Genomic DNA, 27,070 nt, shown 5'->3' on the forward strand with positions numbered 1-27,070 from the left:
CTGTGGGAAAGTAGGTGCTGGATTCCTGGGTGTCTTCCAGCCCCGGAAGCAGTACAGCTGTATTCATGATGTGCTTCATGTATCACTAAACACCCTGCTGGACATGAGGCTTTGTATCCTCAGCATGGATGATCAGCAGAGCACATTGCCTACTCACAGATAATGAGAGCTGGCTTTAGTTGCCATATGTGAATCTGTGTTTCTAATGGATGTGGCATGTAAACCTGAAGGTGTGTGTGGAGTTTTTAGACCATAAACTCCATGGGATGCTTGCTGACTTCTTTATTGTTATCAGAAAAAAGAGTGCTGGCAGAAAAAGAAAAAAAGAAAAAAAAAAAAGGGGAGGGGGGAGGAAAAAATAAAAGAAGGAAAGAAAGAAAGAAGGAAAAAAAAAGAAGGAAAAATGAAGATAAAAAGAAGAAAAATGAAGATAAAAAGAAGAAAAATATGAAGATAAAAGGAAGGGGAAAAAAGAAGGAAAAAAAAAGAAAGAAGGAAGGAAGAAAAAAAGAAGAAAAAATGAAGATAAAAGGCAGAAGAAAGGAAGGAAAAAGTGAGAAAAAATAAAGAAGGAAGAAAAAAAGAAGGAAAAAAATGAAGATAAAAGGAAGAAAAAAAGAAGGAAAAAAGAAGAAAAAGAAGGAAAGAAGGAAGAAGAAAAGAAATAATGAAGATAAAAGGAAGAAAAAAGGAAGGAAAAAATGAGAAAAACAGAAAGAAGGAAGAAAAAATGAAGGAAAAAAAGAAGAAAAATAGAAAGAAGGAAGAAAAAAGAAGAAAAAATAAAAATAAAAGGAAGAAAAAAGGAGAAAAAAAGAAAGAAGGAAGAAAAAAAGAAGGAAAAAATGAAAATAAAAGGAAGGGGAAAAAAAGAAGTAAAAAAAAAAAGAGGAGGAAAAAATAGGTGAAAAAGGATGAAAAGGGAAAAAAAGGAAAGAAGAAAAAGATGCAGGTTCATCAGGGAGGTTAGACTCGATGATTCATTTTGGTGCCTTCCAACCCCTGACATCCTGTGATCCTGTGATCAGATATCCACCTTACAATTCTTAACAGACTCCTTTGCTTCTTTCTTTGTTTCCCTGTCATTGTGTACTAAAAGCAATTAGAATGTTGGTGTTTGACAGCATCACTTTGAATGTTTCATTGCATTGCTGTAAGAGTCACAGAATCACAGAAGACCTGAACTAAAATGTTGGAAATGAATGAGAAAGAAACTAAACTACAGATAAGAGTTCAACAACAAATAAGCATATGAGTAAATACATGAGCTAGAAATAGATTAAGAGATAAAAATATAACTCCATGGAGAAAGAAAGCAGTGGGAAAAGTGAAGGCTCCTGATAAATACAATCCAGTTAAGTCTCAAAGAAACAAAAGGAAAGTTCATGTCCTGGTGCTTGGGTCAGTCCATCAAGCCAAGCTATGGATCTATTCACTCATGTTGATCTGTTCCACTTCAGGCATTTGGATTCAGTTAAGATGATCATAGAATCAAGCAGGTTGGAAGAGACCTTCAAGATCATCCATCCAACCTAGCACCCAGCCCTAGACAATCAACCAGACCATGGCACTAAGTTCCCCATCCAGGCTTGTCTTGAACACCTCCAGGGACAGCAACTCCACCACCTCCCTGGGCAGCCCATTCCAATGCCAATCACTCTCTCTGCCAAAAACTTCCTCCTAACATCCAGCCTAGACCTCCCCTGCCACAACTTGACACCCTGTCCCCTTGTTCTGTTGTTGGTTGCCTGGCAGAAGAGCCCAACCCCACCTGGCTACAGCCTCCCTTCAGGTAGTTGCAGGCAGCAATGAGGTCTGCCCTGAGCCTCCTCTTCTGCAGGCTGCACACCCCCAGGTCCCTCAGCCTCTCCTCACAGGGCTGTGCTCCAGGCCCCTCACCAGCTTCATTGCCCTTCTCTGGGCACCTTCCAGTCCCTCAACATGTCTCTTGAATTCCATTATCTGAAAGGGCTCCAGTAAGGCTGGGTAGGACTATTTACAAGGTCTTGTCATGACAGTACAAGGAGTAATGGGTTTAAACTGGCAGAGGGGAGATTTAAACTGGATGTTAGGAAGTTCTTTCCTGTGAGGGTGGTGAGACACAGGCACAGGTTGCCCAGGGAGGTGTTCAGGACCAGGTTGGATGAGTCCTTGGGCAATCTGTTCTAGTGGAAGGTGTCCCTGCCTATGGCAGGGGTTTGGAACTGGCTGAGCTTTGATCCCTTCCAACCTAAGCCATTGTGTGATACACTACCACAATCTCAGCAGTTTGCAGGTTAACTCAAGCCGTTGAATTTCCTTTAAGAGGGAACTACTTGAAGACAGACAACACTGAGCAATTTCTCTTGTTCTTAGACCATTTAGCTATTGTTTTTCTCAGCCATACTGAGGTTTATTCCTCTTTATACACTCTCCCAGAAACCTAGCAAATCATGTGAAGCCTGTAATGAAACAGAAGCCTGCAAGCAATGTTAGGAATCATTTGGAAGGCAGGGAAAACAGAATTTGTTTCTTTCCCACTTTCAAAATGCACAGCCAGGCAATATAAACCACAGACACTTTTCTTACCTATTACACTCTACCATACACAGATTCAATAAGTCCTGAAGTAAGAAGTAGCTAGTTTGGGCCAGCCTTGGTGTATATTCATGAGGTGGGATTGCTGGCAGCGAGTTCCAAAGTAAAGAGGCAGGCACAAGGGGATTGTGGTTGGGTGTAGTGCCTGAGGTTTGGTATGGGAAATCCAAGGTTAGAGGAATCACATGGAGGAATAAATACTAATAATGAAAACACTGTTATTATTGGTCTTCTTTCTGTCTTTTAAAAGCTAATATTGCTATTTGTAATTGTTATCTGTATGACTATTAGCAAGTACTTGCAAGATGCCAAAATACTCAGGTAGGCTACATAAATGCATTAACCAAGTTAGAAATAACAGATGTGACATTCCCTCACCAAAAAAAAAGGAGGGGAAGGTAATATTGCTGCTTGGTTACATTTGATTTGGCTGCAGAAGTTAGAGTTCTGGCAGTTCTTACTTCCTGGTAGCATATTTCTTTTCTCTCTCTGTATGCTCAGGTTTTTATAGGTTGAACTAATTCATTTCTCCTTTACTGCCTCTGGTGTCTTGTAGCTGCTGAAGACTAAAAGAAGTGCTGGGAAGTTTATCCTTGGTTAACTTCCTGGTTATCCTTGGTGATCCTGCACATGTTGAAAGTGTTTTGATATCCTAGTCCACACTTTCTGTTCTATCATTACCAGGGAGTTTTAGTTTTGAGGCCTTGTCTGGAGCACTGCATCCAGTTCTGGAGCCTCTATGACAGGAAGGATGTGGAGATGCTGGAGCCTGTCCAGAGAAGGGCCATGGGGATGCTCAGAGGGCTGCAGCAGCTCTGCTGTGAGCACAGACTGAAAGAGTTGGGGCTGTGCAGTCTGCAGACGCGGGGGCTCTGAGATGACCTTCTTGTGGCCTTCCAGGATCTGAAGGGGGCCTACAAAAAAGCTGGGGAAGGACTTTTTAGGCTCTCAGGGAGTGACAGGACTGGGGGGAATGGAGCAAAGCTGAGGTGGGGAGATTCAGAGTGGATGTAGGGAGGAAGTTGTTCAGCATGAGAGTGGTGAGAGGCTGGCATGGGTTGCCCAGGGAGGTGGCTGAGGCCCCATCTCTGGAGGTATCACAGTATCACAGTATCACAGTATCATCAGGGTTGGAAGAGACCTCACAGATCATCAAGTCCAACCCTTTACCACAGAGCTCGAGGCTAGACCATGGCACCAAGTGCCATGTCCAGGTTGGAGGTGTTTAAGGCCAGGCTGGATGAGGCTGTGGGCAGCCTGATGTAGGGTAGGGTGTCCCTGCCCATGGCAGGGGGGTTGGAACTAGATGACCTTTGTAGTCCCTTCCAACCCTGACTGATTCTATGATTCTAAATCAGCTGTTCAGGAGAACCTGGGCTTAGGTTAAATCTGTCACATTTAGGGCACAACCTGAATAATTTTCCTCCCATTTCCAGCTTGGAGTGACTTGTTATGAAGTTATCAGTAGTTCATATTTTCTCCTTCTTTTTGAATGATGACAGAATGAATGACCAGAACCTGCTCTTTGTGTCAGTTAGTAATAGCAGCTTTACAATGACCAGTCCTAGACAGACAGTTAAAAGACATGAAGTAATAAATCTGGAGAAAGGCACAGTGTGAAAATTTCACCCTTCTTCCTGCAGCCTTTGTGCTCCTGCAGCAGAGAGGTGTCTGTGTGCTTACTAAGCACGGATCTCAACTCCAGTAAAAACTCAAATTTACAGCAAAATGTAGGCAGTTCAGCAGAAGGGCCAAAGTAATGTATGCTTAGCTTCACTATCCAAATGTTATCAGTTCATCCGATGTTTGCTGTGCCATCTGTCCAGCCCTGTGGTCTGCACAGCAGCAAATGCAGCTGTCTACCCCAGCCAGCAACCCTAACAGGATGATAACACAAAAGCAGGACTGATCCTGGTGGGAAACTGCAGCATTTCTCATATGACCTTTCTCAGGAGGTGAAAGAAGCAGCACAATTATTTACATAGGTACACTGCCAGGGAATTCCCTGAATGGTGAGCCCTGGAAAACTAGCACAGGCCAGTGCTACACATTGCAAAACAGACCTTATCTCCCTTTTCTCCTCCTGGTTTCCACCTGACTTAGAATATGTTTTGATCTCCATGCCTGGTGCAGCTGGAAGTGGAAATTGATTCTTGGTTCCTAACACAGAAGCGAGAAAAGATTGTTCACCATTACTCATACAGAGTTTTAATGAGAGGAAAGGAAGATCTCTTAATGTAGCTAGAGATTTATTAACAGGGGTTTTGCTGCCTTTGAATAAAGCTAAAAATAGATATCAAAAGCAGTGCCAGTCTTAGAAAATGAACCTGTGCTCTTACTACAAATTAAAAGAGTTGGAAGAACAATACTGGCATTGCCCAGGCAACCTAAGCACATACAGAAATGCAGGAATGAGGTCTCTAAGTCAGCTTGAATCAGTTTGCTCATGTCTATGGCATTCAGAACGGCATGAATTCATGCTGCTGGTGTGCTTCATTCATGTAGACATATCAAGTAACTGAGTTGCAGTGAGGAGGAAGCAGTGCTGATTTCTTTTAGCTTACATAGTTTGCAGAGGGAAGGTGTTTCTGATTTTGTTGTTGTTGTCTGTGCCTGTGTAAGTTGTGTATTCCTCACTGATAATTAAAGATATGCACTTAGAAATATGTCAGAGAAGATCACAGGATCACAGGATGTTAGGGTTTGGAAGGGACCCAAAGAGATCGTCCAGTCCAACCCTGCTGTCAGAGCAGGACCACACAATCTAGCTCAGGTTTCTAAGGAATTAATGCAGACAGGCCTTGAAAGTCTCCAGAGAAGGAGACTCCACAGCCTCTCTGGGCAGCCTGTGCCAGTGCTCTGGGACCTTTCCAGTAAAGAAGTTCCCCCTTGTGTTGGGGTGGAACCTCCTGTGCTGCAGCTTCCATCCATTGCTCCTTGTGCTACCCCAGGGAGCAGTGAGCAGAGCCTGTCCCCCCCCTTCCTGACCACCAGCCCTCAGATATTTAGAAACATTTATTAAATCCCTTCCCAGTCTTCTCTTCTGGAATCTAAACAGCCCCAGGTACCTCAGCCTCTCCTCACCAGACAGTGTTCCAGTTCCCTCATCATCCTCGTAACCTTCCACTGGACCCTCTCCACTGGACCCTGTCCCTCTTCAACTGGGGAGCCCAAAACTGAAGGCAGTACTCAAGATGGGGTCTCACCAGGGCAGAGTAGAGGCAGAAGAAAACCTCCCTTGATCTGCTGGGCACACTCTTCTTTATGCACCTCAGGCTCCCATTGGCCCTTTTGGCCACAAGGGCACATTGCTGTGCCATGGACAACTTGCCCATGCCATATTTGAGTTATTCATAGCTTGGAAAAAAAAAATATTGTGTTCAGTAAGCTACCTGTGATTTTTGGGAAGTGTACAAAATGCCTACCTATATGGAAGGCTAATGGGAAAATTTCCCATCAGTTGTTGCTGCAATTGCAATAATGTAGGAAAGGAAAAGAAAAGAAAATGTTTCCTAATTTTATTTTTCTATTCCAGTCTTTGTAGTCTGCAGTGAACCATGCACTGAATTTCTGCCTCTGGTGGTGTAAGAGTCCCTCCTCCATTGTAATGTGCTTTACAAAAGGCATAATACAAATAACATGATAAGAAACATTTACTCATAATTCTGCTCAGGTTTTTTGTTTCCTTTCCTATTCAGGATACTAAAACACAGGTGGCCAAATAATGTATCTTATTTCTGAGCTGATAATAAGAAATGGAAGAAGGTTTTGGAGGTGGGGAGCAGAGACTTGTCCATTTAGCTAGTTTAAATTACATCTTAATGGGCTAACTCCACACTAACCTAATTTTATATTCTTTATCCTCAGCTCTCTATCACTGATCCTACTCCCATGTGGATTCTCTTGCCATTCAATATTCAGAAAGTGCTTCTCTGCTTTATCTTTCAGGGACTAAATAACATTTGTAACCTCTCCATAAGAAGCTGACCTCCACTGACTGCTTGTCCCTTCTTCCCCATATAACCACCTGATACTGAGAGGCATAAAGAGCATGAAAAGCAATACTCTAGTTGCAGGGTTGCAGTGTTTGCAGGGCTGCCAGGCAGCTCTGAAAATCCTCTTCACACTGAATCTCTTAAAAGTACACTGACCAAAAGTACTAATGAAGAAACTTTGCAGAACATCATGTGAACCTGTCCTTGCACAGGGACACAGGACTCAACCTAAGAGACAACCTTAATGACAGATGTCTAAATCAATGTGTTTTAAATAGCAGTCATGGGTCTAGCATTGTTTCTAGCCTTTCTTCCCCCAGAAACAGACTTAGAATCATAGAAACAACCAGGTTGGAAGAGAGCTCCAAGCTCATCCACCTCTACCTAGCACCCAGTCCTATCCAGTCAACCAGACCATGGCACTAAGTGCCTCATCCAGTCTTTGTTTGGACACCTCCAGGGACAGTGGCTCCACCACCTCCCTGGGCAGCCCATTCCAATGGCAAATCACTCTCTCCACATATTGACCTGAAGTTGCCCATTAAGCTAACTGGTAGGTGAGAGGTGATTATTTCCTTGTTGGGTATTGTAACTCTCCTGAAAAGTAGGATGAGTTTGTCTCATGTGGGTCAAATTTGTCCCCAGTGTGACCTCAGTGAGCTCAAGAGGTTTATAGCAGAAGTGCAGTGTTTGCTGTACAGGTTTTATATTGGTTAGGTATTGCTTTTTGCCTTCACTTGGGAGGATTTCTGAGATTCATTAACCTTTCAGATTAGTCTTATGGCATTTGTCTCAGAGGCTGATTTGATTTAATATTCTCCACAGCAAACACAGCGATAGTTCAATTTGCACAAAACCTAAGGTCATCCTGCAACGAATCACTTACAGGTGGTCAATAGAAAGCAGTGTAAAACAGAAAAGGAAATCCAGCAAGATGAAAACTCCTCTGAATACTCCAGAGGGGGACCAATTAGAGCAAGTCAGCACAATAGAGATGAAAGCACAGAGAGTGATTCATCTAGTTGTTGAGCCACTTTTATATCAACAGAGTGAAATGCCTGGATGGAGCTGCATCAGTGCAGCTGTATCCTGAGCTAGCAGTTTCATCACCACTTAATGATACACCTTAGTCTTCACAAGGATGTCTAGCTGAAAATATTTGCCATGAAGCTTGGAAGACAGAGTCAAAGAATGCACCCATACAATGTGAGTAAAATTGAGCTGTTGGCTTTTTGACACAAGAAGCGGTCCAAAAGCTCTTTGGGTTTTTCATTATGCATGTAAATACAACGTGGGTTATATTCCAGAGTTGCAAGCAAGAAAAGTGGGTGCAGAGAAGGCTGGGGAGAGGTCTGGCAAACATGAGCTATGAGGAGCAGCTGAGGGAACTGAGATTGTTTAGTCTGGAGAAGAGGAGGCTGGGAGGGGACCTTATTGCCCTCTACAGTTACCTAAAAGGAGGTTGTAGTGAGGCTGGAGCTGGTTTCTTCTCCTGAATTGCTAATAATAGGACAAGAGGAAATGGCCTCAAGTTGCATCAGGGGAGGTTTAGGTTGGATGTTGGGAGGAAGTTCTTTCCTGAGCAGGTGGTCAGGCACTGGAACAGGCTGCCCAGGGAGGTGGTGGAGTTGGCATCCCTGGAGGTGTTTAAAAGGAGAGTGGATGTGGAGCTTGAGGCTATGGTGTGGTGATGAAGGATGCTGGGATGAAGGTCGGGCTGATCCTGGTGCTCCTTTCCAACCATAGCAATTCACAGTGATGAGATGTTGTGCTGAGGGATTTGGTTTGGTTAAGGACTTGTCAGTGTGAAACTAATGACTGGACTTGAGGAGCTTGAAGGGCTTTTCCAGGCTAAGAGATTCTGTGAAGATATATGATAGTTGTATCACTGATAAAGGTTCCAGAATAGAACCTCTGACTTAGAAATGTAACAACTGCTTACAGCCAACAATGAGGATTTTGTTTTCCTCTTGTGCTAGTTTGAGGCAAATTGGAATATTTTAATGAGAGAAATCAGATTACAGGCAACGATGCTAATGTCAGCTTCACTTGTAGGCTTGCTGAGATGTATGAAAACAAGGACAGAAACATAGATAAAACAATGTGTGTGAGGCTCTCTATCTGCTGTAGTTGGTGTCTGTGCTTTTCTCCCTGGGCTTTTCCTGTGTAACCCAACTAGTTCTGCTTCTAACCCTCCTTGGCAATCCTCCAAACTCACTTTGCACATAAGGCAGACCTTGGGATAAGATGGAAAGGTGGCAAGAAGGTGGAAGGGTGGTTGGGAGCCCCTCCTGGGGACTCTGGTTTCTGGGAGGGCTGCTGTGCTTCTGTATTGCTTTTAACTTGTCTATTTCAGTCTATAGCTGTAAATATTTATAACACATTGTAACTACCTGCTTCTATATTGTGCTAAGCTGCGAATATAAAGCTACATTCCTTAACTTCCATCTGCCTGAGTCTAGCCTGGGTGATTTCTTAAGGGGGTGGGGGATGTAACCTCCAAACCATCACACCTCTTCTCTGCTTTTTGGCACAATTTTACAGGGGGGGTGTCCACACAAAATGCAATAAGGAATTTTGCCCCTGGGATTGAAAAACAGCATCAGAAATGAAAAGCATTCTTGTCGCTGACTAACAGCTTCATGTGAGCATTAGTGTTTGGGTGAAGGCTGAGACCTGAGCTGTTGCTGGATGTTAAATAAGAAATGCACTTTTGATTTGGTTTTCCTTTTAGCTGCAGTGAGGGAGGTAATGCAGTAAGTGCGTTCTGCTGTACCATTTGTGACCTCAGTGGAGAGGCAGAAAATGGACTTCTGCTGTCAGCTTCTTGTCCTGGTACAGATTTGAATTCTACTCCAACATTACTTCCAGTCTAGTTGCATTTGACCTGGCACTCTTGCTGTGCTAGTGTCAGTCAGCATATCTGGAGGGCTATGTAACAGTGAGTATTTATAGAGTAAGTATAATTGCTTGCTAAGCCCCAGATGCTTCAGCTTTATGAACTTCCTCATTTTCATTAAAATACACATTTCTTTCCACTTCCTATGGGTGCAACACAGACAAGGTATTTATAGACCCCAAGTGGAAAATGTCTGCATTGAAAAATGAAGCTTGGAAAGTTAAAAACTTGCCCTGTTTAGTGTAAGTTTCAATTAAAAAGAGCAGTTTGTGAGCAGGTGGAAAAAACTAGCAAAATATTGATACATGTAAGTGGCTGATGTCCACATGGTTACACCTTAAAATCATAGAATCAGTCAGGGTTGGAAGGGACCACAAGGATCATCCAGTTCCAACTCCTCTGCCATGGGCAGGGACACCCTACCCTACATCAGGCTGCCCAGAGCCTCATCCAGCCTGGCCTTAAACACCTCCAGGGATGAGGCCTCAGCCACCTCCCTGGGCAACCCATTCCAGCCTCTCACCACTCTCATGCTCAACAACTTCCTACTCACATCCAATCTGAATCTCCCCACCTCCAGCTTTGCTCCATTGCCCCCAGTCCTGTCGCTCTCTGGCAGCCTAAAAAGTCCCTCCCTTTTTTTTTTATAGACCCCTTCAGATCCTGGAAGGCCACCAGAAGGTCACCTGGGAGCCTCCTCCAGACTGCACAGTCCCAACTCTTTCAGTCTGTGCTCTCAGCAGAGCTGCTGCAGCCCTCTGAGCATCTTCATGGCCCTTCTCTGGACATGCTCAAGCATCTCCACATCCCTCTTGTAATAGAGGCTCCAGAACTGGATGCAGTACTCCAGGTGGGGTCTCAGCAGAGGGGAGCACAGGGGGAGAATCACCTCCCTGGCCCTGCTGGCCACACTTCTGCTGCTGCAGCCCAGGCTCTGCTTGGCTTTCTGGGCTGCAAGTGCACACTGCTGGCTCATGTTGAGCTTCTCGTCCACCAGCACCCTCAGGTCCCTCTCCTCAGGGCTGCTCTCCAGCCACTCACTGCCCAGCCTGGATTTGTGCTTGGGATTGCCTCAACACAGATGCAGGACCTTGCACTTGGTCTTGTTGAACCTCATGAAAAAAATCACTGAGTCTTTTCCATGTTTGCACAGCTTAGAGAATGTTGTTTTAATTACCTGCTCCAGTCAATGGGAATAAAAGCAGTGCTCAACATGTCAAGTTTGTGTCCGTGCCATAAACCAGCAAAGTATCTGGAGCTGTTTGCTTGTCTTTGCATTCTTGGCTAAGATTTTCTTCAATGTGAGAGGATATTTGGAGTTTTAGAATGAAAACTCTTCTCTAGTAGTCAACTAACCCCTGAAGTCACACATATGCTAGACCTGCAGCGGTTTGGGGCAGGGTTTAGTTGGTCCAATATCAGGATATTCTACACACAATGAGGTTAACAAGTGACTTTCATATCAATAAAGTGATGCCTGAAGCAAGATCCAATAGTAGTGCTTTCAGGCTCAGTGCTGCATAGTTCCAAGTACATCTTTAAGGATGATGAGCAATCTCAAGTTAGGCCTTGTGTGCCCATGAGAGCTGAAGGCATAAAGCAGTTTGCACCCCAGCTTTGCTGCATTCATACCTGTTACTCTCCCAGCCTGAGAAAAGAGAATGTGTAAGCTACAGCACAAGGCAGTGTGTACCCCAACCTCAGCTCTTTCATGTTGCCCAGACTGGTAGTAGAAACCCTTTCCCTGGAGACATTCAAGGTCAGGCAGTTTGGGGCTCTGAGTAACCCTATTTAATTAAAGATGTATTAATATTATTATTATAGGATCAAGCAGGTTGGAAGAGACCTCTGAGATCATCCAGTCCAACCTATTACTCAGCCCTATCCAATCAACTAGACCTTTGCTCAGTGCAGAGAGATTGGACTAGATGACCTTTAAAGCTCCCTTCCAAGCTAATGCATTTCCTTGATTCTATGACTCCCAACTATTATTACATAATGACTCAAACCCAGGTGCCTTCACTATGCAAGATGTTTCATTTTACAGAGCAGCCTTTCCCTTTCTGCTCAGACTACAGCACACTGACAAGCTCTAAACTATCAGGACATCCACAGCTATGTGTTGGTGTGCATATATGCATTGCATAGGTGGTGGGGTGAGACCTCAGCTTGAGTACTGTGTTCAGTTTTGGGCTCCCCAGTTGAAGAGGGACAGGGATCTGCTGGAGAGAGTCCAGCAGAAGGCTACGATGATTAGGGGACTGGAGCACTGCCTGATGAGGAGAGGCTGAGGGACCTGGGGCTGCTTAGTCTGGAGAAAAAAAGACTGAGAGGAGATCTAATAAATGTTTATAACTCTCTGAGGGCTGGGGGTCAGGAGAGGGGGGGCAGGCTCTGCTCACTTGCTCCCTGGGATAAGACAAGGAGCAGTGGATGGAAGCTGCAGCACAGGAGGTGCCAGCTCAACACAAGGGAGAACATCTTTACTGTAAGGGTCCCAGAGCACTGGCACAGGCTCCCCAGGGAGGTTGTGGAGACTCTCAAGGCCTGTCTGGGTGCATTCCTGTGTGACCTGAGCTAGATTGTATGGTCCTGCTCTGGCAGGAGGATTGGACTGGATGATCTCTCTTTGGGTCCCTTCCAACCCCTGACATCCTGTGATTGGAAATCTGAAGGCTCATATCTGCTTCCAGTCAAGATAATTTTAAGACAGGAAATTATCTGTAGAATCTCACTATTGAGGATTCTGTTTCATATAACAACAACTGAACCAGTCCACCTGCTGAGATCCTTTCTTGATACAGCCCTGTAACGTCCCTGATATTCACATCCCTGGCACTCCACATCTTTGCTCTCAAAACAAATCTTGCTTTGTGTCTTTGAAGCTGTAGTAAAAGACACTCCCGAGTAGCATGCCTCCTTCACCTTGATGCTCAGAGGGCAGTTTTTAATTATTGAAGAGTCTGAATCAATTGCTTCTGGGTTTCTGGTAAGTCATGCCTCTCTTTGTCAGGTTCATACATTCTTTTCCTAGTAAGGGCTCTATTTTTATCCTGGTGCCACACTGACCGTATCAGCAGCACACAGCAGTGCATGCAGGGCTCTGTGAATGCTGAATCTCAAGGAGACTGCCAGGTGAACAGTTATGGCCCCTCCAATTTTCTGGCAAAGTGGCTTAGGGCTCCTGTGCTTTTTTCCTCTGAAATCCTAGACAGAAAGAGGCTGTGTGCACTGCAAAGTGTGTTCTTTGCAGCCTGCTGAAATTCTGGGTACATTAGACTTCCAGCACATGAGCAGGTGACCTTTCCTGCTCATGTACATTAAATCCAACAGATCCAGCTCTGCAGCATATGGAGAGTCCCAGAGGATTCCTTTTCAGAAGGAGAAATGTGATATATCTGGGGCTCACTGTGTGCATGTCCATTGCCCTGCACATCAGACTTTCTTCAATCTCTTACAACCTCCAGCAGCAAGCCAGCAGAGTGGCTCTTGCCCTGCTGATGGCACAGTAAATGCCCCCCAGGTTTTAGCATGTCACTGCTTCTGCAGCAGCCAAATGTCACAGAATCACAGAAACATCCAGGTTGGCAAAGCCCTCAGAATCACCAGGTCCAACCTAGAACCCTACTCTACAAGATTCACCTTAAACCATAGCTCTAAGCACCACATCCAAACAACCTTTAAACACATCCAGTGTGGGTGACTCCACCACCTTCATAGGCAGCTCATTCCAGTGTCTGACCACTCTTTCCAGGAAAAACTTTTTCCTAATGTCCAATCTAAACCTCCCCAGCCTCAGCTTGAGGCCATTCCCCCTTGTTCTGTCACCAATTACTTCCCCCTTGTTCTATCTCCAATTACCTCTGAGAAGAGCCCAGGAGCAGCCTCTCCACAATGTCACTTCAGGTAGTTGTAGACAGCAATAAGGCCTCACCCTAATGTGTTCCACTTCTTCCCACATGTGGCTGGTCTCATCTCACAAAGGTCATATGCTGCTGCTCAGCAGAGGTGTGGAAAGCACAGGGGAATCTGGTTTGGTTTCAGCCATGCCTACATCTTGATTTGGATACCTGGGGCATGAAGTGAGCTTTGAACATCCTGAACTGGGGGGATGAAAAGGAGCAACGAGGAGCTCTGACCATGACTGTTCAGAGGTTTCTTTAACCACATGCTTCTCCTGCATGGCAATATCTGTATGGGACTCTGTAGCTTCCTCGGGTTCTACAGAACTCCTAGCTGGTGGTGAACAGCACAGGACTGCTCCTGAGGTTTTACTCCTGACTTTATGAGCAAAATTCAGCCTCCAATGAAAAGAGTGCGATGCCAGATGAATGTCAAAATGCTGCTCTTCACCTCCTAAAGCATCTATGAATGTTGTGAAGGCTTGTAGTGCTCCATTTTTAATGTGCATCACATCTGTACCTCTCTAGAATGATCCATCTATAGGGACAACAGCTGAAACACCTCACGCTGTACGGCTGCCAAAACTCTTCATGGGCATCACATTAGTCAACACAGAAGAAACTGGTTATGTCTATAAGGAGAATGCCACCAAATTTTTAGCTAATTGCATGTTTATAATCATTATGCAGCTGTTCCATGCTGAAACAAAACAGAGTATTGTACATGATGAATGTCCCAGAACTCTGATTTTATTAGCTCCTTTTCATGGATAGATGAGACCTAGCACACAGAAAGAAATAGTTGTGATATAAATCCATATTCCTGCACGCTGTGGGCTTGGCATTGGCAGCATCCACAGCTCTAAAATGTGTGCAGCTGAGGTAGTGTGGGACCACCCCACAAGGGCATAGCGTGGAGGCACCCAAAAGGTGAAGTGGAAGAAGTAGGAGAATGCATGGTGCTTTATGGAAGTCCTGGGGCCTGGTTTCTCTGGCATCAGCGATCCCAGGCCAGTGGGGAGAAACTGAGAATGCTGCAGGTATCTGCCTGCCTGCTTCTGCTCTAACAACACCTCTGACATGTGGTCTGTGGGGCTGGTGTGTGAACGCAGGAATGCCCAAAGTCGATGGTGGTAGAATTGCCACCACTGGAGGTGTTCAAAACGCAGGTGGTCTCAGCACTCTGGCACATGGATTGGTGCATGTGGTGCTGTCAAGCTGATGGTTGGACCTGATGATCTTAGAGGTGTTTTCCAACCTTGATGATTCTCTGATTTTATGCTTGTGTGATTCTATGATTACAGAAGGTTGCACTTCACTGGTTTTGCTGGCATGACATAATTGCTGCCAGCAAGACTCAGCAGGCTGTTACTCCTTTCTGCCCTAACAGCCCAGCCACCAGTGCCCACTCTGCTGCAGCCTATCTTCTTTTCATTTCATTTATTTCTCTTCTTTTCTCCAATGTCTTGTTCTTGGCAGTAGATTTAGCTGTATTGTTTTCCCCTGCTTCAGAATAGCCATGAATACAGCAAGCAGATTTAGTCTAGACTTACATCACTAGCACCAGTCACGGGATCTGGCAGGTTTGCTTTGTGGACATCCTCAGCTCTTCCTCTTCCTGCCACCCCAGCTGGATAGCTTCAGAACCTGGCAAATGAGAGGCACTATTTTTAACCTCTCTTTCAAACAGCAGTGTAGTAGGAGTGGCAAAGAGTAATCACTTTCAATATAGGGAACAACACAGAGTGTCTCTGGTCCTATTTTATGAACTGCATTAAAAAATCTCTTCATGTTAATTGTAATAATTATTTGTGCTGCCCCAGCCTATAGACTTTTCATTTATAAGTTTACTGTAAATCAATGCTGCATTTAGAGCAATTTTTTGTGTGTGTATGTGTGTATGCCTGTGCTTGAATTTTAATGTGCTTGAAGAACCTACTCAGTAGGGTGTAAAAAATTATTTGGAAAATAAGATTTTTAATTACTTCAATAAAGTAGTGTATATAAATAATATGCTGAACACATTGTTGAATAGACTGCTAAATCAAGCAGTGAAATGTTAATTTTGCCTGGATATCCTTAATATAGAACCAAGACACTTAGCATTTTTTGTCTGAAATTGGGTTTTGCCTTTAAATGGTAAAAAAGTGTTCATTAATATTAGGACTGGATAGGTCTGGGTGCTAGGTTGGACTGGGTGATCTTGGAGGTCTCTTCCAACCTGGTTGATTCTATGATTCTATGATTCTATGACTACCATGCTGGTCAGATTTCAGTCCCTTCTCTGAGACAGAAAGATACTGCAGAGTACAAAGGTATCAGCAAATAGTTTTACTAAGTGGAATGGCATGCTTTAGTCTCAGTTTCGTTCCAAGAAATGGAGTTTGGGCTGGCTTTGAAAAAAGAAACCCACTCAAAAATACAATTAGCCATTCTGTGTGAGAAGATGGAAATTTGGCAGAGAAACAAGCACATAGAAGCACACTGTTCCAATGAAGGGTTGGACAACATTGATTAGGGGATGGCTTAAATATCATGTAAGTAACAATAATCACAAGATGTTAGGGTTTGGAAGGGACCTCTGGAGATCATCGAGTCCAACCCCATTGCCAGAGCAGGGCCGTACAATCTAGCTCAGGTCACACAGGAACACATCCAGACAGGTCTTGAGAGTCTCCAGAGAAGGAGACTCCACAACCTCTCTGGGGAGCTCTGCGACCCTTAAAGTTCTTCCTCATGCTGAGGTGGAACTGCCTGTGCTGTGGTCTCCACCCATTGCCCCTTGTCTTATCACAAGGTGCAACTGAGAAGAGTTTGTCTCCTCTGTCTTGCCCCCCAGCCCTCAGATATGTATAAATGTTGATTAGATCTCCTCTCAGTCTTTTCACCAGCAGACCATAAAGCCTTAGGTCCCTCAGTCTCTCCTCATAGGGGTTCCAGCCTTTGTAGCCCTCCATTGGACTCTTTCAAGTAGATCCCTGTCCCTCCTGAACTGGGGAGCCCAACATGCAATTAGTTAAATGATTTGCAAGTTAAAGAGCAATGAAACTATCAGCTCTTCATAGTGTGCATGAGTAGGTAGAGTCCTTTACACTTCGCCTCTGAGCACTGGAATGCTCTGTGATGCCCAAGCTGGAATAGAGAGTAAACTGAAAGATGGTTAGGGGGGAGCCTAAAGTCCTACTGAGCAGAACAGTATCCAGCTAAAGTAATTAGCCCTTGCTGTAGAGGGAAAATAGACATCAATAACTGTTTGCTGAAGTTTCTAGTAAGCACATCTTCAGATATTCAGTGCAGTTGCCTTCATGAATCTGGGTGGAGTAACACCCATTTCCTACCCACTCTTGGGATAAACTGCTTCTAGGAGCCAGATCAGAAGATCTACATTAATCCTCCCTTTTGCAGGCTATGAAAGCAGCCTGCAGAGCATGTGTTTGCATCACTAGCAACCTTATGATGTGCTGGGCCAAATGCACAGGGCCTGTGGAAACCTGCTGAGAGAATCCTGAAGGAAGCCTGGTGCCCTTCTGATGGCACAGCTGCTACAGAGAACAGATGAGATGAGTTCTTAGCCTGCAGAAGAGGAGGCTCAGGGCAGACCGCATGGCTGTCTACAACTACCTGAAGGGAGGTTGTAGCCAGGTGGGGTTGGACTCTTCTCCCTGGTGACCAGCAACAGAACAAGAGGACAGAGTCTCAAGTTGTGCCAGGGGAGGTCTAGGCTGGATGTTGTTAGGAAGTTGTTGTCAGAGAGAGTGATTGACATTGGGATGGGCTGCCCAGGGAGGTGGTGGAGTCGCTGTCCCTGGAGGTGCTGAAGAAAAGCCTGGATGAGGCACTTAGTGCCATGGTCTGGTTGATTGGCTGGAGCTGGGTGCTAGGTTGGACTGGGTGATCTTGGAGGTCTCTTCCAACCTGTTTGATTCTATAATCCTGTGATTCTATGATTCTATTCTCTCCTCACATCCCTCTTTTACTAATTGGCTCCATTTTGTATTTGTGGATGTTGAGATGAAGAGGCAGACAAAGATCCACTCTCCTCCCATACAGGAGGAGAAAATTCTTCAGGGATCTCTTCCCAAAGCTGTTTTTATCCTTAAAGGATCCCTTATGAGACAAATAGACCCAAGAGCTCCCAGGCTGGCCTAAGAGGGTGTTAATTATAGTTGCAGCAAATACAGCACAGCTCTGGCCTGGCCAGGGGTTTTGTTCTTTTCACCTTTATTTCAGAGAATAAGAGTCTGAGGAAATGCACAACCTGTCCCTGACCTAGACACCTGCCTGGAGAAAGTCTCCAAGTGGAGCAGAGGGAGTTCTGAGGGGAAAGGTGGAGGGAGAAAGGTTTCAGAAGCAGAAATGCCCTTTGTCCACACAGGAGCAGAAAGATCAACTAGCTGTGAAACTGCTCTTTCAGTAAACCTTAGTTTCTTCCTTTGGCAAGATGGTGTTTTCTTGCAGAGATCAGGACAGGAGAAATCCCCTCTTCGCTAGCTGCTGTTTGATGCCAAGCATTAATCTGAGAGCTCATCTTTTTTCGGTCAAAGGTGATTCTGAGGAAGAAAAGGATAGGTATTTTGTCTTACAATGATGTCTGAGCCCCTTGACAAAAGGTACAGCTTTCTACCAGGGGCCTCTTGTTCTTTCCTCCAGGCTGAAATTATTGTTCTGTTACAGAATGTAAAGGTTATGCATCCTCTCCCATAAAAATTCCACCCACTTTAACAGCAAAAGAGAAACATTTATTCTTCCTGTTTCTTGTCCCCATCCAGACCTTCACAATCTCCTCATGTGGTTGTTGTGGAAAACAGAAATAGATGTAACTCCCTTGTGCTGCAGACCAAGAATTAAGACAGGGGTGGACTAAACATCACATGCTGAGCAGAGCCCATCCCAGCAGCCTTAAGGTTCATGCAGCCGAGTGAGAAGCTGTGCTTGAGCTGCTGCAGGGCAGGGAGAGAGATGCATGCTCTGGCAGACAAGCACCCATGCTGCGAGGGTCTGTGGATCTAGAGCTCCTGCACCCTGCCCACGCTATACAAACAGACTCAGATAATGGCTCACTCACCTGGTAAAAGGATCCGGGCGACATGTAGCTACAAAATGCCTTTAGTACCAGGTGTAGCACAGTCCTGACTGCCTGTAGATCACACACAGTCTGTGGAATGCCCCTGGTCAGCCCTAGAAGAGAAAAGAGGGAGAGCTGTGCAGGGAATGAGCCTACTTCCACACAAAGCTTCATCTTCCTTTCCCAGGTGTCTGGGGCTGAGCTGCACACGCTCCAATCTACTCCCTCTCCTACTTTCCGTACGGGACTGTTGCTCTTCCTTGCTTACCTGTCCCTCTGCTTCTCCAGGCAAGCAAGCAGAAGGGTGGGATTGGCAGCAGCAACTCCTGCCAGAGGGATGTTTGAGGAGGGCTGCTGGATTACTAGTGAGGAAATGTGTAGAAGGAGGTAGCTGCCAAGGCGAGGGAAGGGGGATGCAGAGACAGATGGCTGTGGAGAATTCCCTGCGTGGGGAGCAGTGCGTGGGAGGTTGCACTATTTGGATCTGCTCCCCTCAGAACGGTCCAGACTGCATTGCTCCTCTGCTAATAATCTCCTTCCCTGAATGGTTGTGCCAGTACAGGGTGGCCACTCAACCACTGTCTCCTGATGTGCTTGGTTTTGATTTGGGCTTTTTCTGGATGCATCACTCCTTTCTGATTATTCTGGAAGCACTTGGGGGAATTTGTAGCAGCAATAATGTATGGTAGGTTTTGGCTGGGAAAATTCTGTCCAGCAAAAAAATGTTGAGGTTTTGAAACTTATTTTCATTCTGTGTTGGAATAAAATCCAAGTCTCCCAAAAACTGCCTTAGAGACTGAGCAGAGCAATCCGTTAGGGACCCACTGGGAGGCAGGAGGTCATTGTTTGGAGCTGAGCACAACAGGATCATGGGTCTGGGTTTCTCTTCCCGCTTTAAAACGAGCCCTGGGCAGGGACTATTTGGAGGTGCTGCTGCTTTTTTCGGGTTTAGACTAGAGATTCTATTCTGGGCCTCTTCACTGAAAACTCTTTTCATTAGGAAGAAAATAATCATTGCAATATATTTGCATTTTCTTCTGAAAAACTCCAGGCTGACCTAAAATTGAGGACTTGACACAAAAATCATGTGCAGGGTCTCAGCATTTGGCTTTCTTCTAATTATGTATGAGGCTACATGGCTTAACTTGGGTTTGTTTGGGTTTTTTTTTCACATGTGCCATTTGCAAAATAACAATAGAAATCAAAACCACAGCAGCTGAGCTTCTGTGGGGAACGACCTGGCTTGCTTCTCAGCCACTGCTTGCCAGCTTCACTGCAGAAAAAAGCATCTGACTTTGGAGCTGCCTTCAGAAATGTGCTGAAGAGATTCCAAGGCATGTATAAGATTAGCAAAATCAGTTCAGGAGCAACAACAGCACGGCTCTCCACCTCAGGGCACAGTTGGGCTGGAGAGATGAGCCAACCTTGTGAAATTCAAGGAGGATCGATGCAAAGTCCTGATAACTGTGTAAGGATGTGAGCTGGGGATGGTTGGAAACAGCTCTATGGCAGGTGCTGGTGCCCTGGATCCCTGTTGGGAATGGTGGGACTTTTAGTGCTGTACAGCTGCTTGATCTTGACACACTGGAACATAAGCCATGGGCTCAGCATGTGTAAGTGCAGAAGTAGTGAGTCAAGTAAAATAGAGGGTCCGAATGACCTTGAGGATGTTGCAGCAGATGAAACAGTGTAAAGCAGGAACCTGCAGTTTTGTTAATCCTTGCTTATCTAGTTGCTAAGGTACGAGGTCTGTCTTGATGTCTGTACTGAGGTCTGTCTTAAGGACCAATTGGGATTTGGCACCATCTTTAGCTTGTATGTTAAGGTACACAGCCAAGTGCTGAAAGTACAGTAAAGGGGACTTAGCTTGCATCAAGCTGCTCCCCATCTCTTCATCACGGCAGATCACCATAAGCCATATGGTAGATGTTGTGCTGAGGGGTTTGGTTTGGTGAAGGACTTGTCAGTGTGAAACTAATGATTGGACTTGAGGAGCTTGAAGGTCTTTTCCAATCTAAGAAATCCTGTGATTCTGTGATTCTGGGACATTCCACCTCCTTTGATGAAGGGAGGAGCACTGCTGGGGGAACAACAGGAGACATGGATCCTTGGCTTGTTGAAGCTGCCCTAGGGTAGAGAACCTGTATTTATATTGCAGTTTTTAATAAGATGGGGAAAGTTTTTTTCTGGCACATGCACTTCTCTGGAGGAGACACATGCTGCCAGGATTTTGTTTAGTACCAGTGAAATTTCACACACTCACACACCTGCACCCACCACTACTTGAGTTTGTCTCCTAATGATGTGGTCTAGCTCTAGAGATGGAGTAGATCTCTAAGGTCATCTCATCCATTTATCTCCTGATTCAGAATTGTGTCCTGCACTGGGTCATCTCAAATGCTCTGATCAGCCAGGTCTGAGCAGACTGCTCTTTTCCAGTTCCTTGAAGTACTGGTCCCCAATAGATGTCACTGTTTGGTAAATGTCACCTGGAGAAAACCACTTCTAAGGGCATTCTGTCTTGCACTGCCTTGTATCTTGAACTGACAAGAAGAAATAAAAGGTGCATAGTCATGTCAGGGTCAGGAAGGATTTCCATCCATTGGCTTGGTTTTGTTTTGACTTTCCTTGCTGTACACACAACAGATACTTGCAGCATGATCATAATCTTCAGATAATGAAATCAATTTGGATTCAATTTTTTAGCCTGTGCTTGCACCAATCTTTTTGCAAATGAAACCACTGGAGCTGAATTTACAGCATGAGTCTTTTCTCTTCATTTGGCAGAAAGAGGTCTGATTTCACTATCAATTATGTATGACAATCCAATATGGGCCTGATGTATCCATGCAGGTGGGAGACCACTATGCCCATTGATATGCATTAATGGCATTTATTCCTCATTTCATGGAAGGCCTCTGTAATAATAGCAGCTCTAATTCTGTTTTCTGTGTCTGAAGGGAAACATAAGAATGCTCACCTCTTAAAGAAGTCTTGCAGTCTCTTCTTGGTGTTGCCCCCAACTTATCTTCAGACACATGGAGCTGGGGCTGAGAACATGCTCAGCATGTGTACTGCGTTCAGTTCTGGGCTCCCCAGTTGAAGAGGAACAGGGATCTGCTGGAGAGGGTCCAGCAGAAGGCTACAAGGATGATTAGGGGACTGGAACACTGCCTGATGAGGAGAGGCTGAGGGACCTGGGGCTGCTTAGTCTGGAGAAGAGAAGACTGAGAAGGGATTGAATCAATGTCTATAACTCTCTGAGGGCTGGGGGTCAGGAGGGGGGGACAGGCTCTGCTCACTTGCTCCCTGGGATAGGACAAGGAGCAGTGGATGGAAGCTGCAACACAGGAGGTGCCAGCTCAACACAAGGGGCAACTTTACAGTAAGGGTCCCAGAGCACTGGCACAGGCTGCCCAGAGAGGTTGTGGAGCCTCCTCCTCTGGACACTTTCAAGGCCTGTCTGGATGAGTTCCTTTGTGATCTGTGCTAGACTGTGTGGTCCTGCTCTGGCAGGGGGGTTGGACTGGATGATCTCTTTGGGTCCCTTCCAAAACCTAACACCCTGTGAGCCTGTGATTTGGAAGAAGGGAACTGGGGAGTTGCAGCAAGAAATGTTTGCATCTGAGGGGAAACTGGAATGAAAGACACTGCTGCAAATTTCAGCCCTCCAAATCTGTGGGGCTTGCTGAACCAGGGTTTTGTTTCAGCCCAGGAAAATGGCAGGAATCCTTTGTGCAAATTGGGTGCAGATGTGGGGCAGAGTATCACACATAAGCCACATTCTTAGTTGTTTGCATGTCGGATTTCGCTTGCAGACCATATCCAATTTTCAAATTACACTGAGTTTCTTCTTCAGTTGCAAAAAATGGCAGCAGCTGTGGCCAAATCCCACTTGCTCCCTGGCTGATGGAGGGGGAGAGCCTGCTTGGGAAAAGAGGTGTTTGTTTTGCCTTGTTGTGTGTCTGCAGCAGGGAGTGAGCACGGGAGCAAGGGCTGGAGCAGAGCACACACAGCCATGCAGGCACAAGCCATCCCTTCAGGGTGGGTGTCCTTCCCCTATCTCTAGGCCAGCATTGCAGTGGATTCCCTCAGGTGCACATGGGTCCAGGCAGAGGGCCAGTAGAACTGTGCCCATGAGCTGTGTGCCCTGACCCAAACCCCCCAGCATAACACATCCATCACGAGTGCTCCTGTGCATTGTATGGCTGCCTGTGCTGCACGGGAAAGCTGGAAGATGAGGCAAGCCCAAGTTTGCTTAAGGCTACCTGTTTCATTGCATTCTGGGCAAGTTTTGTACACTCACACCATGCCCAGTACTGGGAAAGGTGCTGATATCTACCAAGTAACATTCCCTTATCCCATGGAGGGCTAGCCCATTCCAAATTATCTTATACAGAGTGCATTGTTGCTGTCTGCAATGGATGGAGAGAAGCCCAGAGGGAATTAATAAAGCTCATGCCAAGAAGCTTTAACTTAGACATGCATAAGGAATAAATTAATTTTTAATACATTTTTTAAGAAGCTATTTTTTGGCTCAAGCCCATCGTGCCTGGTATGTTTGTAAAGGCACCCATAGCACACTCCAGTTAAGAGTCTGTGAGTGTTTCCACTGCAAACTCTCTTTTCAGAGGTTCATGTTATAATTCCAACATAAAATTCAATCCAGGCAAGGAAGGGCTGGCATCAGTCTTGGCCTGGGATCGGTGTTTTCTTTAATTATTTTTTTATTAACACTTGATTCATATCAATTAATAAGAGTGATTTAGTCTTTAATCGTTGTTAAAGACAAAATGGGATCCTTATGGGGTACAAATGAACTTCTAGGTAGTTTTCACATTTGCACAGCTTAAAACTGTGCACACTGAGCCAGCAGTGTGCCCAGGTGGCCAAGAGAGCCAGTGGCATCCTGGCCTGGGCCAGGAAGAGTGTGGCCAGCAGGACAAGGGAGATTACTCTGCCCCTGTACTCAACACTGGTCAGGCCACACCTTTGTGCTGTGTCCAGTTCTGCACTCCTCAATTCAAGAAAGATGTTGAGGTGCTGGAATGTGCCCAGAGAAGGGTGACAAAGCTGGTGAAGGGCCTGGAACACAAACCCTATGAGGAGAGGCTGATGGAGAGATTGTTTAGCCTGGAGGAGGCTCGGAGTGACCTCACTGCTGGCTACAACTACCTGAAGGGAGGCTGTAGCCAGGTGGGGTTGGGCTCTTCTGCCAGGCAACCAGCAACAGAACAAGGGGACACAGCTTCAAGTTGTGCCAGGGGGAGGTCTAGGCTAGATGTTAGGAGAAAGTTGTTGCCAGAGAGAGTGATTGGCATTGGAATGGGCTGCCCAGGGAGGTGGTGGAGTCACCGTCCCTGGAGGTGTTGAAGCAAAGCCTGGATGAGGCACTTAGTGCCACGGTCTGGTTGACTGGATATGGCTGGGTGCTAGGTTGGACTGGATGAGCTTGGAGGTCTCTTCCAACCTGGTTGATTCTATGTAAAACATTCCCCAAGCTTTCATTTCAGTAGCATAAGCTCTGCCCTTGTTTTCTGCTATGCCCTACTGTACAGCATTTAGGATGAAATATTATCCCAAGTGATAACTGCAACGACCAAGTCCAGCTGATACAAGCTATCCCCCAAGAAACGCTGGTGGGCATTTGGCAGTTTGGGCTCCTGGCCCTGCAGCTGTTGCAGTCCCCCAGGCAGATGATGCACGGCAGCTGACTGGGTGAAGTTCACCTCAGCAGCAGAGGGAATGCTTAACTGGCATCACCACTGAGAGGTGCAGACTGCTGCACGCACCAGCGTGCCCCTCGCGCGCTTTCGAGCACGCACGCTCGCAGCACCTCCGCGGGAAGCAAAGGGCTCAAAATTGCATTCACCTACTTTTATTTATTTATTTAAAAGTAACACTAGCTTAAAATAGAAAGGTTTAGCATTTGATAGCTGCTCAGGAAAGCAGAGCAATCCAGTGTTAGCCTAATGATGTAGTTTCACTCTTATTGGCTGCTTTGTGCCTGCAGGCCCTATAAAGTCCTCTCGGCGCTGGGTAACGTTACACACCATATGTGTTGCCTGCAGTGCCTCAGCACGACAGGGCAGATGAAGTACAGAGTTTACTCCTACCCTTTGAAGATTTATATCAGACCTTTTAACCTCCTGTGAAAACAGTTTGGAGATTGAATTGGTTTTATGATAGCCAAAGCAGCTTTTGCATTTCCACAAACGCTGCGCAGCTCACGTGCGGCAAACAGACCAAACTTCAGCCAGACCCCTCCACGTCAGGCCAAGGCATGACATAAAGGATGGGGTTCAAGGCATGACATAAAGGATGGGGCTCGAGGCATGACATAAAGGATGGGGCTCAAGGCTTTGTGAACTTTCTCACCAGTTGGGGTTCACAGCACTTGTTGAGTTTGTCGACGTCCCTGGGGCACTTCAAGGCAAGGTTGGACGTGGCACTTGGTGCCATGGTCTAGCCTTGATCTCTGTGATAAAGGGTTGGACTTGATGATCTGTGAGGTCTCTTCCAACCCTGATGATACTGTGTGATACTGTGTGATAAACTTTCCCCTCCTTTCTTACCCTCTTTCCACAGAACTTTGAACGATCAACTATGCTTGGGTTGGGGGTTTTTGGGGGGAGTGTTTTTTTGTGCCTTGCATTGTGATTGGGAGAACATGCTTGAAATTCAAACCTGGCACATATGGAGACCATCTACAGGGCAGTATATCTGTAGTTTGCTAGTCCTTCACCTCCCTCACTGGGCTGAACACTGAGCTTGTTAGGAGTTTCAAGACAGCCTCCCTGGAAGATGTCTGTGATATGATATTGAGCTTTCCTGCTTTTAATTCCCAAAGAAGGTCTACCTAACTGTGGTTTTTGTCCTTCTGTTGTCATTTCCACATGTCTTACAACTATGAATGAATGTATCACACACTAGAGTACTGAGAAGTACTTTTGTGCTCATGGAGCTGAATCAGAGAGAGATTAAATGACTTGGTGAAAGTCACACAGGAAAGTTGTGACAGAGCCAAGAATTTCCTGAAAGCCAACCTAATGCTTTTAATTATGCTTTTTTTCTTCTTCTTTGGTAGTACTCAAGGTTGGGGTGAAGCCTGCATTGAGCATTCATTTCTATATGTACACTCATCAAGAGAAGATCTGCAGACCTTTCTCCAAAGAGCATCTCTTAGTAGGGAGAGGACACAAAGGGCAGGAGAAAGGACTCATTAGCTGCACCCCACACACGTGTCAAACTAAAACACAGAGCCAGCAATGCAGTTTGCTCCAGGCCACACAGGAAGTTTGCACCAGAGACAAGGAATTTAATCTACCTCCCCCAAATCCCAGTCCAGCACTTTCAACATCTTCCCTAACCAGTTCATATTTCATATGATATGCAGTCTCTACTGCATGGCTTTGGAAATATATCATGCTTTTTCAGTCTCTCTTCCCCTCTGAAATAATGTAATCCAGGAACATTTGCACTGAACTTTTGAACCTTTGATGTTTAAGTCGGTTGGAAATTAAGCAAACTGTGTTTCCATGTTGTTAATTGGAATCACTCTGCCTGGATCTTTTAGCAGCCTCCATATGGTTAACTTCAGGCTCCCATGTCAGCCCAAAAGGAAAGGAAATCATGTCCCATTAAATGAGTCAAACATTTTAACTGTACAAAACCTTTTGAAAACTGACTCAGGAGAGTGACAGACGTCTGTGTGTAGACTTCTCCCTGCCTGGGTTGAAGGTCATTGTTTTGAACTAATAGCTGACCCCTTTGGCCTCTGGAAGGCCATTATGCTTAATGGCTTGAGCTAATTTGCTGTGCTACAGGGTTGGCTGATCTTTATTTTAATCTCCTGCACCTTCTCCCCTTCTTGTGGGGAAGGCAACTGCTCTGATATAATCCAGTTGGCACCAAATTGCCTAGGGGAGGGAAGAGAAGAGGCGAGCTGCTATGAGGCAGGACTATACACTAATTTACTGGCACTAGGCTGTGGTGGCACAAGAAGTGCCAAGGCATATGCACATGTGCACATGCATAGATGTACACACTGTGGAAGAAGGCTGTAGAGCAAAGCTGTGTAGAGAAACAGAAAGTGCAAGAGAGAGAGTAAGGGGAAGTGTGAAAAAGAGAAGTCCTTTCACAAGCAAATCTACTTTTCTAACCCTGTTTTCTTTCTTTGGAGGCTCTTGGAAAGAATAACACCCAAATGATTTTCTGCCAGGAAACAGAAAGAGCTTTGCTGAGTGCTCTTTCTCACAAACCCAAATACTTACTTGGAAAGCAAAGCCCCTTTGCCAGCCATGTGCCCACGTCTCTCTCAGCACTTCAGAAGAGGCTGCCATGAGTGACCTGTTTGAAAACTAGCTAAAATAGAAAGCAAACACAGAAAGAGCATCAGCTGCCAGGGCTATATTCTCTGAGGTGAGGCAAGGTCCCGTGGGACACTGCTCTCACAACGTTTGTACAAACAGGGGGATTTCTGTCCCCTTGAAACCTTTCTGCATGTGTTCAGACCAGGGATGACAGAGGAAAATCTGATCCAGGCAGGAGCAGTGTTGCTTAATTGGGGTTAGGGGCTCCACTGCCAGCAGAGCAGGGACTGCAGGAGCACTGGGCAAAGGAGACAGACTCT

The 27,070-nt window shown here is 45.6% G+C and overlaps 2 long non-coding RNA genes across 3 annotated transcripts in view; both read right to left on the reverse strand.

Annotated features, from left to right (window-relative positions):
- The window catches only part of LOC135189635 (uncharacterized), a 932,873-nt gene that overhangs the window by 178,244 nt on the left and 727,559 nt on the right, over positions 1 to 27,070 (reverse strand). The window lies entirely within an intron of this gene.
- LOC135189561 (uncharacterized) lies at positions 17,578 to 18,794 on the reverse strand. 2 transcript variants are annotated; one of them, XR_010308145.1, is made up of 3 exons: positions 18,707 to 18,794; positions 18,439 to 18,551; positions 17,578 to 17,923 (listed from the first exon to the last, which is right to left on the reverse strand). It is a non-coding gene; the product is annotated as an uncharacterized LOC135189561 (long non-coding RNA). The 2 variants fall into 2 exon arrangements; XR_010308144.1 differs by lacking the exon at positions 18,707 to 18,794 and having other exon boundaries at positions 18,439 to 18,698.

Source organism: Pogoniulus pusillus, chromosome 33 (assembly GCF_015220805.1).
Source record: "Pogoniulus pusillus isolate bPogPus1 chromosome 33, bPogPus1.pri, whole genome shotgun sequence".
In the NCBI taxonomy this organism is placed as follows: Eukaryota; Metazoa; Chordata; class Aves; order Piciformes; family Lybiidae; genus Pogoniulus; species Pogoniulus pusillus.